Source organism: Onychostoma macrolepis, chromosome 14 (assembly GCF_012432095.1).
Source record: "Onychostoma macrolepis isolate SWU-2019 chromosome 14, ASM1243209v1, whole genome shotgun sequence".
Classification (NCBI taxonomy): domain Eukaryota; kingdom Metazoa; phylum Chordata; class Actinopteri; order Cypriniformes; family Cyprinidae; genus Onychostoma; species Onychostoma macrolepis.
In genome coordinates, this window is record NC_081168.1 from 1,950,208 (window position 1) to 1,962,250 (window position 12,043).

At 33.7% G+C, this 12,043-nt stretch overlaps 1 protein-coding gene across 3 annotated transcripts in view; it reads left to right on the forward strand.

Moving 5' to 3' along the window:
• The first annotated feature begins 10,794 nt into the window (after positions 1-10,794).
• The window catches only part of LOC131553714 (amyloid beta precursor protein binding family B member 2), a 33,509-nt gene continuing 32,260 nt past the window's right edge, over positions 10,795-12,043 (forward strand). For all 3 annotated transcript variants that reach the window (XM_058798551.1, XM_058798552.1, XM_058798553.1), the window contains exon 1: positions 10,795-10,934. The gene's annotated coding sequence lies outside the window, so the exon portion shown is untranslated. The remainder of the gene's footprint in view (positions 10,935-12,043) is intronic.

A 12,043-nucleotide genomic window follows, 5' to 3' on the forward strand; every position in this document is an offset into this window, starting at 1 on the left:
AAGTGCTAAAACTTTGGTCCCTGTTGACTTCCATTGTATATAGATTTCAGTGGTGGGCCGTCAGGGCCAGCAAAGCCTTCTCTGCTGGCCTAAACACTATCAGAATCACTGACTTAGTTTTAATATATTTTTCCATGAATGTGTATTAAATTATTTCCAATAGTCTATTCTCTTCATTTCATAGCTTTTCACTTGGTTGAGCTGCTTCCAGTAGTGTACTGTATGTTTTTGTTAGAGCTTTTATCCAATCATATTTCAACAATCGTGTTGCCAGGGTAAAATAAATCTGCCTAAGGCCTTCAGAATCAACAGTGCAGGCGTCTGTAGCTTAAAATCAATGGCAATGAAACCGTTGCTTTAACCAATCAGATTTCGACTTGGCAGCACCAGAGCCATCTAGCAGGCTTACAATAACGTCAGCATTTTCTCTCCTTTGATTGGATGGTCAGAGAGAAATTTCCCTAACTCCCTTTCTGTTCTTCCCTCAGCTGCAAAACCCAACAAATATGATAATCTACATGATCCTCAACGCCAACTGAAACATTCTGAGTCTATAACAAACTGTGTCAAAAGAAGCAATAGAGCAAAAGCTCAATGACAGCGACAATCAATCAAGAAATGAGACTCTTCCAGCTTAAGGCTCTTCATAATTGGGTTGATCCTCAATCTACAGTTTCTTGGAGAGTGATTGAAGCTAACAAGGTTAAACCAAATAGACTCCAAGATATGTTATTTACTGGCACAGGAAAAAAAGGGGATAATTATAAATTTGGTCCGGTTGTGGCCAACTCTATTAAAATCTGGAAAACGGTGAAACGTCGGATAGGAGGAACCTTCAAATTTTGTAACAGTACACCTTTATGGCACAATTTTAATTTTGTATGCGGAAATCGTCCATTTGTCCAACCCTCTTGGTCCTCTTTAGGTGTAAACACATGCGGTGATATATATGATAACCAGGGCCATGTTCATTTCAGACATTAAGAACCAAATTTTGTCTACCAGCATTCGCATATTTTGTCTTTCTTCAGTTACGTTCTGCTCTCAAAGCGTATGGAGTTCCCTGGTCTTCTCCCATCTCCTCTCATCCTATGCAAGATTGGATTGCACCATCTGCTGGTCGGCCGTCTGTTTCTTTAATATATAATAAGATTATTGATTGCATTACAAAACCTCTTTCTATTAAAACTATTTGGAACAGGGAATTATCTGACCTTAATTTATCCGTCGACTGGGAGAGAGTTGGTCTAATCTCAGTTTAACATCTAAAAATCTGGCTCATCGTCTTATTCACTTCAAAGTCATTCATAGAGCATACATAACTCCTTACAAAATATTTAAAATGAAACTACAATCAAATCTCAACTGCCATATATGTAATACTACATCATCAGGTACTTTTCTGCATATGTTTTGGGAATGTCCTGTCGTCATCAGTCTATGGACACATGTAAACCTGGTTTTATCATCCTTACTGCATATTGATTGGTCTGTTAATCCAAGTTTGTGTCTTCTTAATGATGATTCTGGTCTGTATAAGTTCAATGCAAAAGAGAATGTTGTTTGCTGGTTTTACAGCTGCAAAGAAGACAATAATACAAAACTGGTTTACACCGCACATGTGTGGAAAAACATATTGGATCCGTAGCCTCCTGCAAATAGTGACTTATGAACGTACAACAGCACAAATCAATGGGGCCAAGCCTTCTACCATCGATGCCTGGCAGAGCTTTCTCTTTGATATACGTGACTGTATAAAGGAGTGACTTTTGTGTTTTTCTTGTCCTTCCATCTCTTCCTCCCTTTGACTGGACTTTGAGATATTGAGTATGTGTCTGTTGTTGTTTTTTATAATTTTTTTGGATGTTATGTATGAAAAATAAAAAATGTTGATAACAAAAAAAGAAATGAGACTCAAACATGTAACTCTATATCTGTTCCTGATCCTCAACCTGCAAAAAATGTTCTTCAAGATCCTAACGCAACAGCAAACCCAGATCCTCAACCCAGAGTAAATTCTCCTTGTGATCCAGAGAATCGATCAGAAGACGAGTAATGAGCCTGACGCAACAGCAAACACCCAACAAACACCTGTCCCAGAACAGAAAATAAAGAAAAACCCCAATGACAATCAATCAAGAGATGAGGCTCAAACATGTACCTCTATCCTGATCCTGATCCTGATCCTCAACCTACAGAAAATGTTCCTCACAATTCTGATGCGACAGCAAACACATAACAGACCAGAACATAAGAACAGAATATTAAGCAAAATACAGCTGCAAGCAGCAATTAAGGGGCTATGCACAAAGAAGGAAAAATGAGTCATTAAGCATGGCTGGGAGCATCAGACCAACTGCAACATTGAGTGGCTAAAGACATTTTTATATAACGTCTAAGACAAATTAGAAAAAGTAGGTTTTCCGAATAATTCAAAATTACGAAAAAATCTATTACGAATAAATTTCAGTATGCATTCGTCTATATATGATGCAAGGAATCAGAAGAAAAATAAATTTTGTTCTAAAGACTACAGTTCAAAAGTTATCATAAACGCGTGAGCAACTATGAGCTGTTTGTGGCGCTGGAGGTTTTGAGAGAATTTGTTGTGGATACAGTTAAGACTGTCTATGTGCCAGATTTCATACCTTGCCCGTTGCTTTATACCGTAATAAATTAAAATTCTTGATTTCACCAAAATTGAAAAAGCATTGTTATATCTATATCAGACTTCTTTTCAATTTAACTCTTTATACTTACATAGATTGCCATTTTTGCTTGACCCAAAAAAAAAAATTAAACAATTGACATTCATGAGAACATTTTCTTGAATACTTAAAACCACACATAAAAACCTCCAAAACAATTCATCAAACCATTTAAACAGATCTTGTAAAAAAAAAAAAATAATAATAATAATAATAATAAAGAACTTAGTCTTTTACAATGCATAACAGTATGAAATATTGTTTCTCTTTGTAAACAAAAATGATATTAATTATTAACGTCATGCTTTATTACTGAAACAAATGTGTTAACAGCTAAAGTTCTGTCCAAAACATTTAAGTAATGGTGACTTATAAAGTGCCTCCCCTTTCACGTCTTGCATTCTCATTTAAATGGTGCATCTATTGTTCCGTCAAGAAAGCTTTAACACAACATTTATATATTGCTTTACCAGATTTCTCTTTGTCTAACAAAACTAAATTATTACACCTAAAAAAAAACATTACACATTTCAAGATCAGGTACTAAATACAAATTTGGAATAAAATCAGCATTCTTTGGCTGAACCCACCCTTCTACAAAGTCTTTCATCATTTTAAATTCTTCTTTGGTAATGGTCTCTTTCCATTTAGTCAACAGCACTCGTCTTCAACCTTCCTGCCATTGCTTTAGTATTAGATAAATCAGATCCAGTTACATGAATTAGACTTCTGAGAGCAGTGATCTGAGACTTGATAAGTCAGTCCATCAAAGCAGGAAAAACATCCTTATTTGACATCCAAGCATGAGCCAAAAATCGGTGGTTCTTGGAGAGTCCAATACAAGGAGCCTGCATTTTCACTTCTCAACACTTCAAAAAGTGAACACACTTTCAATAAATTACAATAAAAAAATGGGTAACTTAAATACAGATGACATCTTAGGGTTAATCCGAAACCAAAATAAATAAAACTAATATAGACTGATTTTTTTTTTTTTTTTTTTCAATAAAAGTTGCGGGGGATCAATACAAGCTAACCAATGCCAAATAGTAGAGGCTGAAAAACTTCCATTTATTCAAACATCTCACTATTGTTTTATATAAGCAGGGAGGCGTTTCCTCATCTCAGCACATTGTTATGTTTGACAGTCACTAAACAGCTGCCATGAAAACACACTTCTTGTTTGATAAATTTATTTTCATTAAATTTTTAATTTTCTATTAGGAAAAAAACAAAAAAAACAATTAGGGGCAAAAGTCTGGAAATGCAAATAATTTCCCATACTCTGCTTTCTTTTTTCCATACTTTTCCAGACCTGGAAATTACTTAAATCAAATTCCATACTTTTCAAAACCGCGTAGGAACCCTGGAAAATAGTGGAGTGTAAAAGTACAGATACATCATTTAAAATGTACAGTTTTTAAACTACTTAAAAAAAGTAAAATTTAACATTAACATGAACTTCACAACCTGTCTATTTTGTCTTCTGGCAAACGTAAATAGCTTATGCAGGGCAGTTCTAAATGAAAAATACAATCTTTAAACAAAATAAGAACAAAATTTTAAGCACAATCTTCAAGACTGTATATGTTTAAACTCTAGTTCTTCAGTATGTTTAAAATATGAGGATTCCTCCCAAAGGTTTCTTGAAATTGTACGTTGCTTCAGTAATGGCGTCCACTGTAGTGGACATGAAAAATGTGTTTGCACATTTGCTGTCCAACCCAAAAGTCAAAAGTTCACGTGTGTGGAAGAGTGGCCATGAAGCTATAACAGGCTGCTGATGTGCTGTTAATGCGTACCAAGTTTCATGCAAATTTAACATGTTTCATGCATTCAGAAGATAGTAAAAGTGATTTTATTTTTGTTTGCATTATGTTGTTTCTAACAGCACAAGAATAATATACTTTGTATACTTTTTGATAATCTGCAACCAGATAATGTTTTTCCCCAGTGTGTTTTCTTATTTGCAGATGACATAATGGCACTCATCCTAGGGACCTAATGAAAATACTTTTACCTGTTTGTTTTATAACGTATACCAGACCCTCATAAAACTGGTTTAAATATCAATATAGTTTACAGGAATGAGAAATTAACCTGTGTGATTTAAGGGAAATGCTTCCATGAACACAAAATGAAAGCAACAAAACAGTGGTGTGATCATTTCTAAATGAGGAATTTGTGTTTTACTGCTCATAAGACAGATCATTCACTTCTGTGTTGTTGTTAATCTTTGTTTTCTGTGTCAATCAAGTGCTGCTGACTCTTTACTTTTGTTATCTGCTAATTGCAATCATTAAGACTCAATTAAAATGCTGATTACAATTTTTTTTTTTCCACATGAAAACTATCATTATTTTTAATTGATCAAGCATGATTGCTCATTCAGTATACTAACCGCAATGCAATTTTCAATGGTTTATTAAAACAACTTCACAGAAATAAGTATTTACAGATGAAAAGTACTAATATTAGAGATCATTTTAATGAGCTAGAAGTCGTCTCTTGGAATGTCAAGGCAAACAAGCCCAGATTTCTACCAGACAAACCAGCCAGCATTAGCCATTAGTGTAAATTTACTATATATTGCTATATATCACTATATGGATGTTGCTATATTTGTTAAAACACATTTATTCTAATTATTATTCTACTATTATTTTTCTGTTTCTCTACTTCCACAAATTTCTAAAATTCTAGAAAAATTATTTACTAATAGATTAGACAAATTTTTAGATAGATAAAAATTACTCTCTGACAGTCAATACGGATTCAGATCAAACAGTTCAACATCAATGGCATTAATTGATTTGGTTGAAGAAATTACAGAAGCTGGAGATCATAAGCGGTTTGCTGTTGGAGTTTTCCTAGATCTTAAAAAGCTTTTGACACAATTGATCATAGTATATTAATTAATAAACTGGAACAGTATGGGATTAGGGGGGTAGTACTGGACTGGGTGAAAAGTTATTTAAGAGACAGAAAACAGTTTGTGAAGTTGGGGGAATATTCATCTTTGTGCTTGAGCATTGCTTGTGGCATCCCCCAGGGGTCAGTACTGGGTCCAAAGTTATTTTTGCTTTATATAAATGATATCTTCAAAGCATCAAAAATAGTTAAATTAGTTTTATTTGCAGATGATACAACTATTTTTGTTCTGGGAGTGGGAGGGGGAGGGGGAGGGTGGGGGGATTTAAAGGAGTTTTTGGAGCCTATTACTAGAAATTAGTCAATTACAAAGGTGGTTTGATAGAAATACATTATGTTTAAACGTTAATAAAACTAAATGTTATTTGGAAATTGTAAAAAGTGTACACAAGCCCAGATACTGATAGATGGTGTGGATATAGAAAGGGTAAATGAAAATAAGTTTCTTGGGGTCATTATAGATGATGAATTAAGTTGTAAATCTCACATACAACATAATAAACTACATAATGAAAGTGTCTCAGTACTGAATAAAGCAAAGCATGTTCTGGACCACAAATCACTCTACCTGCTTTATAGTGCATTAATATTACCATATTTATATTATAGTTCAGAGGTTTGGGGTAATACTTGTAAATGCAGATTGTCATCACTATCTACAGTATGCTGCAAAAACGAGCAATACGGATAATTCACAAAATTGGTTATAGAGATCACACAAATTAATTATTTTTAAATTTCAGAGACATAAAAATTTATTGATTTAGATCAATTTCAAACAGTACAAATAATGTATAAAGCAAAAAAAAAAAAAAAAAAAAAAATGTACTCCCTGGTAATTCCTGGTAAAAAAAATTGTTTCTTAAGAGAGATAGTTTCTGTGTTCATCCCCATGAATGAAATGTTTTATTGGTTTGTTTTATTTGATTTTTGAATGTTACTTAGCTGGACGTGGACTAGTATAGATGTTGCAATGTTCATATATATGAATATATAACTGATTGACTTGAATGCCTTGTTGCTTGATTTTAGTGTTATGTTTTTTTGTGATTGACTTTGTACCTTCAAAAAAATATTTTTACAATTATTCTTTAAAAATTTTCCTTAAAATAAACAATAATTTTTAATAAAACAAGATGCGATCTTAATGGGAACAGGGGGAGGATACAAAAATGTACCCATTAAGCACAGCCAGACTTTTTGAATTGAATGATGTATATCTTAAATGAAATGCTTTTGCCATTTAAAATAAAATTAAATATTTTTGTGTGAGAGATTAACATTTTATTTTAACATAACTTTTTGAACTGAAACCAATATCTTGTGCACTAAAAATGTCTCAATGTAGACTTTGGTGTGCTAAATAGGTACGTTTACCCTATTATAAAAACATAAATCAACAAAGTACCACAGACATCGAAAAGATTGTAAACATATGAAGCCTACAGTATATGCTTACTGATAGTGGTACCTGCTGGCCGGTTTTGGTAGTGTATCTTAATTGTAGGTAAATGTACCTGTATGTATGTATGTATTTATTTATTTATTTCGGTGCCTCTTGAGGAGAAAAAATTAAGTGAAAATATATTTTTGAAAGAAAAATATTGGAATAAAAAGATTTTGGAAGACAAAAAAGAAAAAAGAAAAACAACAACAAAAAATGGAAGAGATAAATTTGGATAAGATTTTTGTTGCTGTTCTTTGAAAAGATCAAGGCGGGTGGGTGAGTACCATGATTTTAATCAGAATCAGAATCAGAAAGAGCTTTAGCTATTGCCAAGTATCCCAGCTGGCATCACCGACCTTCAACACTGAAATATGGTTGAAATAAGGTCAGTTCTTGTTTCAGCGTTTAATGCTGAACGGTTGAAATGCTTACACACACAAGGAATGTGAACAGAAGCGTCAAGTGCACAGACAGTGACAAGACACTCATAGCAATATAAACACACAATACATAAAATAGGTATATGAAGCCCTCCCTTGGCTCACAAGGTAGGAGATTTGTTGAGAGGGTCTTAAATTTAACCACTCCACCGCTAAAGGCTCATTTCTCTACAGTTGTACATCACCCAGACTTCAGATCTCCACTTGATATAGTGTCAGATTTGTGTTTCTATTTGAAAATCAAAATACACTGACTACTGTGGTTACCTTTAAATTTGAAAACACAAATCTATAAGTATGATTCACAGGAAAAGAAAATGTCAGATTATCCATAAATTGTTCTCTTTGCAGGAAAACAATTAATAAGCAAATATTTATTATTCCCAAACTCTTGTGTTTTGTTCTCTTCTTTTGTCACTTAGATGATGTAATATATTTATTTATTTATTTATTTCCCCAGCTGGGATTCTTAGTACACAGATGGCACGCTAGATGGAGCTCTTTTGATGCAAAACCAGTGTACTCATGAATCCAGGAGTAACAAGATTGCAATGCTTTCCTCAGACGATGATCTGCCCACAGTGAACTTCTTTCTCCTGAATCCGGAAAAATCTGCACAGACCTCCTCCACGATCTCTCAGCTCTTTAAAACGAATAGCACACATGTGACATGAACTCCAAACTACTCACACAACTGTGATAGTTTTACACTGTTTTAATAAAATCAACACGGGTATATTCTTCCAGATTTCGAACAAAGTACATGCAGGGCCGTCCTTTGGGTGGTGCAACTGGTGCAGTCGCACCGGGCCCCGCGCTGTGAGGGGGCCCCGTGGCGAACGGACTGAGGGGGCCCCCCCCGGAACGTGATCATGAACGGACTGAGGGGGCCCCGCTCCCTACCTTGCACCGGGCCCCGCGTCAAGCTTATACTTGATGTTAGTTGCATTATATAAGTCGACTTGGAATACAATATTATTATTGCATTAGTAATATTTCTTTATTAATTTGTTTAATTTTATCATTTAAATAATAACAATATTAAATGTATTATTATTATTATTACTATTATTATTAAAAAATACTTGTTTTTAAACTGTACAGCTTACTATTGCATTAATAATATTGATTTATTCATTTTTATACATTCTTATTAACTCTTTAACTACTTTTTACAGTACAGTGGTATTGTTGCATTAGTAAAATTGATTTGTTTAATTTTTTAATTAAAATAATACTATAACAATCATTTTAAAATACTTGTTTTTTATTTCAAGGTACAATAGTATTATTACATTAGTAATATTACTTTATTGATTTGTTTATTGATTTAGTCAATAAAAAATAATAATATAAACAATAAGTAGTTACATTAGTAACGTTATATAGCTATATAGATTTATATCTATATAAACATTGCTCTAAAATAGCCTGCTTTATACACACTTTATCATATTCAATGTAGCCTATATATATATATATACACACATGTATTTAGTGTACAATCTTAGTTGTTTAGTAGTTGTTTTTCTTACCTAAAACACATTAAGAATCATAAATTAAAGTTTCATTGTGAATCAGACAGAATCGCTCGCAACTGAATCAAACAAAACATATGAATCCCAAACTGAACTGATTCCCTGTCTAACAAAAGACTCACTATCCTAATATATCCACAAATATTGTGAACATTTATATCCTTAGACCAAAGGTTTGATTACCATGTGCAGTGCGTGAAAAGCCACAGTTTTACTACAAATACCATGGTTATACTACGATTAGTGTAGGGAAATCACGGTTAATTTCTGGTTACCATGGTTTAGCTATATAACTATGTTTTTGTTTGTTTGTTTTTACACCTTAAGAGGACACATACAGTGAATGCAATTTTCACTGCTTTAGGATTAACAGAATTTTGGATAGTTTCCATGTAGGCCTACTTGTCTAGATCAACTCTGAAAAAAGAAAAGACAGACTTAGAGACAGATTTTTGTTTATGTTAGTGAAATTTAGCTAGCAGGAAACACACATCAGTATTGTGTGGGGGAGTGGATTTCCTTCCTAAATGAATCAGCCGTTTGAACGAATCAGTTGAATGAATGATTCAGTAACAAATGAGTCACTTCAATCGCTTAATATTTCTATATTCAAAACTTTATATTTATATTTGTGCTTTTCTGTGCCTTGCAGAGATGAATTGTTGATGCTGATTTAATTTGACTGGTTACTTATTCTTCCTGATTGTATCTTATTATTTTAATTTAATTTATTGTTTAATTAAAATTTTCGATAAAAGTTTATTGAAGTTTTTTGGCACAAAAGATGACATACATTTAATAAAGTTAGAGGCATTACAAAGGTGAAAAAAGACATTTGAGGTGTCAAATAATGCCTTTGGGAAGGTTAATTTCTGTCACTGATCAGAAGGTGTTCCTAATTTTAATTATTATTATTTTTTTTTAAGTAGGAGCACAAGTGCTCCTGAAAAGAAATGTAAGCGTAAAGCCCTTAAGAATATAATGTTACCTTTTAAAAACTAACTGAATGTAAAGTTACCTAATAAAAACTGTAGATCATACAATGTGATTCGTGTATTCCAATGTGTTGCACTTTAAATGTGTTGGTCTCTTTACATTTACATTTACATTTATGCATTTAGCAGACGCTTTTATCCAAAGCGACTTACATTGCATTCAAGTTACAGTTTTTACATTTTATCAGCTCTTGCTTTCCCTGGGAATCGAACCCATGATCTTGGCGTTGCTAGCTTTAAGAACAGGCTCTCCCTCATTGGGTATAAATACGAGGAACACACGAGTGTGTCAATGTGTCGTGTTTGTGACACGAGCTCTGTTCATAAAATTTTGATTGATTTTTGATCATGATTTTTAGGATATAGCCTACAACAAAAACTAAACTATATTTAATTTGGCCAAAATTGCAGGTGTCTTAATATCCAAGAAGGTTTAGAGAAAATATGAAATACATTTAATGTTATTATAGGTTATAAAGGGTTTTATAATTAAACACTTCCGAAAGGTCATCTAAAATGACCATTACCTTTTTTTTTTTTTTTAGAAGGTGGGTCGGCGCTCCATCCCTCCAATCATTCTACATGCCTCATGAATATTAAATCAGTTTGTAGATGCTCAAGGAAACTCGCTACGCAATGTCAGAACGACCTGATTAATATTCATAATGTACCTTGCGCTCGGCGCTCTGATTGGTCAGTGTACGCGTACACAGAGACAGCGGCGCGTGGCGCATGCGCAGAGAGGCGCGCATACTGTACGCGGTGCGGAGAGCAGAGGAGCGGTCTCAGATTGCGGGCGTCTGGGCTTTAAAAGCGGGCGTCACCTCGCGGCTCCGCATCAGCATCTCCAGGAGAGAGAAGAGCGGAACGAGCTGGTGAGTGACAGTCTCTGGACGCATGACGTCATGCTCTCACACACACATTATTGATTATCCCGATTGATCTGATAGATCTTCGGTGCTGCAACTTCATAGAATTGATGCTTGCATTGAGTTTGTTTATGCACAGGATGCGCGTAACGAGAGCGTGACTTGACACTTCTCGCTGTCACATCAGTGTCGCGCAGGGATAATGTGTGTGCGTGCGTGTGTTTAATAATGTGCGAGATGATGATATGCGTGGAGCATTTGTTGCAGACTGTGTGTTTAAGTTCAGATGTGCGTCATCCATCGCACACAATGTTTTGGGCCGATCAGAAGCGATCTGTCATGATCAGGAGGACAAACAACTTCTGTGCATCCTGATGTCATGGCTGTATTTTCATCAAACTTTGGAAAATATTGACTTTTATCTTAAATACCTAAATATCTGTGCTGTTGAGTCTTGCATTTTATGACATTTTTACTGTTTGTGTATTGCATATAGGATTATTAGTGTATTTTACTACATTATGCATTATTGAGTCTTGCTTTTTTTTTTTAGTAGGCTATATCTAATTTCAAATCTCAGTACATATATGATTTGTAATCAGTCAGAATATGCAATTATTGCAATATTATATATGATTACTATACTAATTTCCCAGTAGTCTATATTATGCAATAATGTACTATATTACTAATCAGATTCTCTTGCATTTAGGATTATAATCAGAGTTAGAATGTGCAATATTAGCAATACTATACTACTATACTACACTATACTACAAGTTTTAGTCTTGCACTTTTGCTGTTATATTCTATTCTTAATTTTATTGCATATAAGATTATATTCAGATTTATCATCCAAATGTTTTTTGCTGCATTATGCAATATTGCACTAATCTTGCATTTTATCTTATTTCAAATCTTATTGCACAATTATAATCAGTCAGAATATGCAATTATTGCATTACAAACATTATTAAGATTTGCATTTTTGCTGTTATATCTGATTTCAAATCTTATTGAATGTAGGATTATATTAATAAGTTCCATACATTTTTCTTTTCTTTTTTAATGCAATACTGTACTATACCAGTAGAATTCTAGTAGAAGTCTTGCAG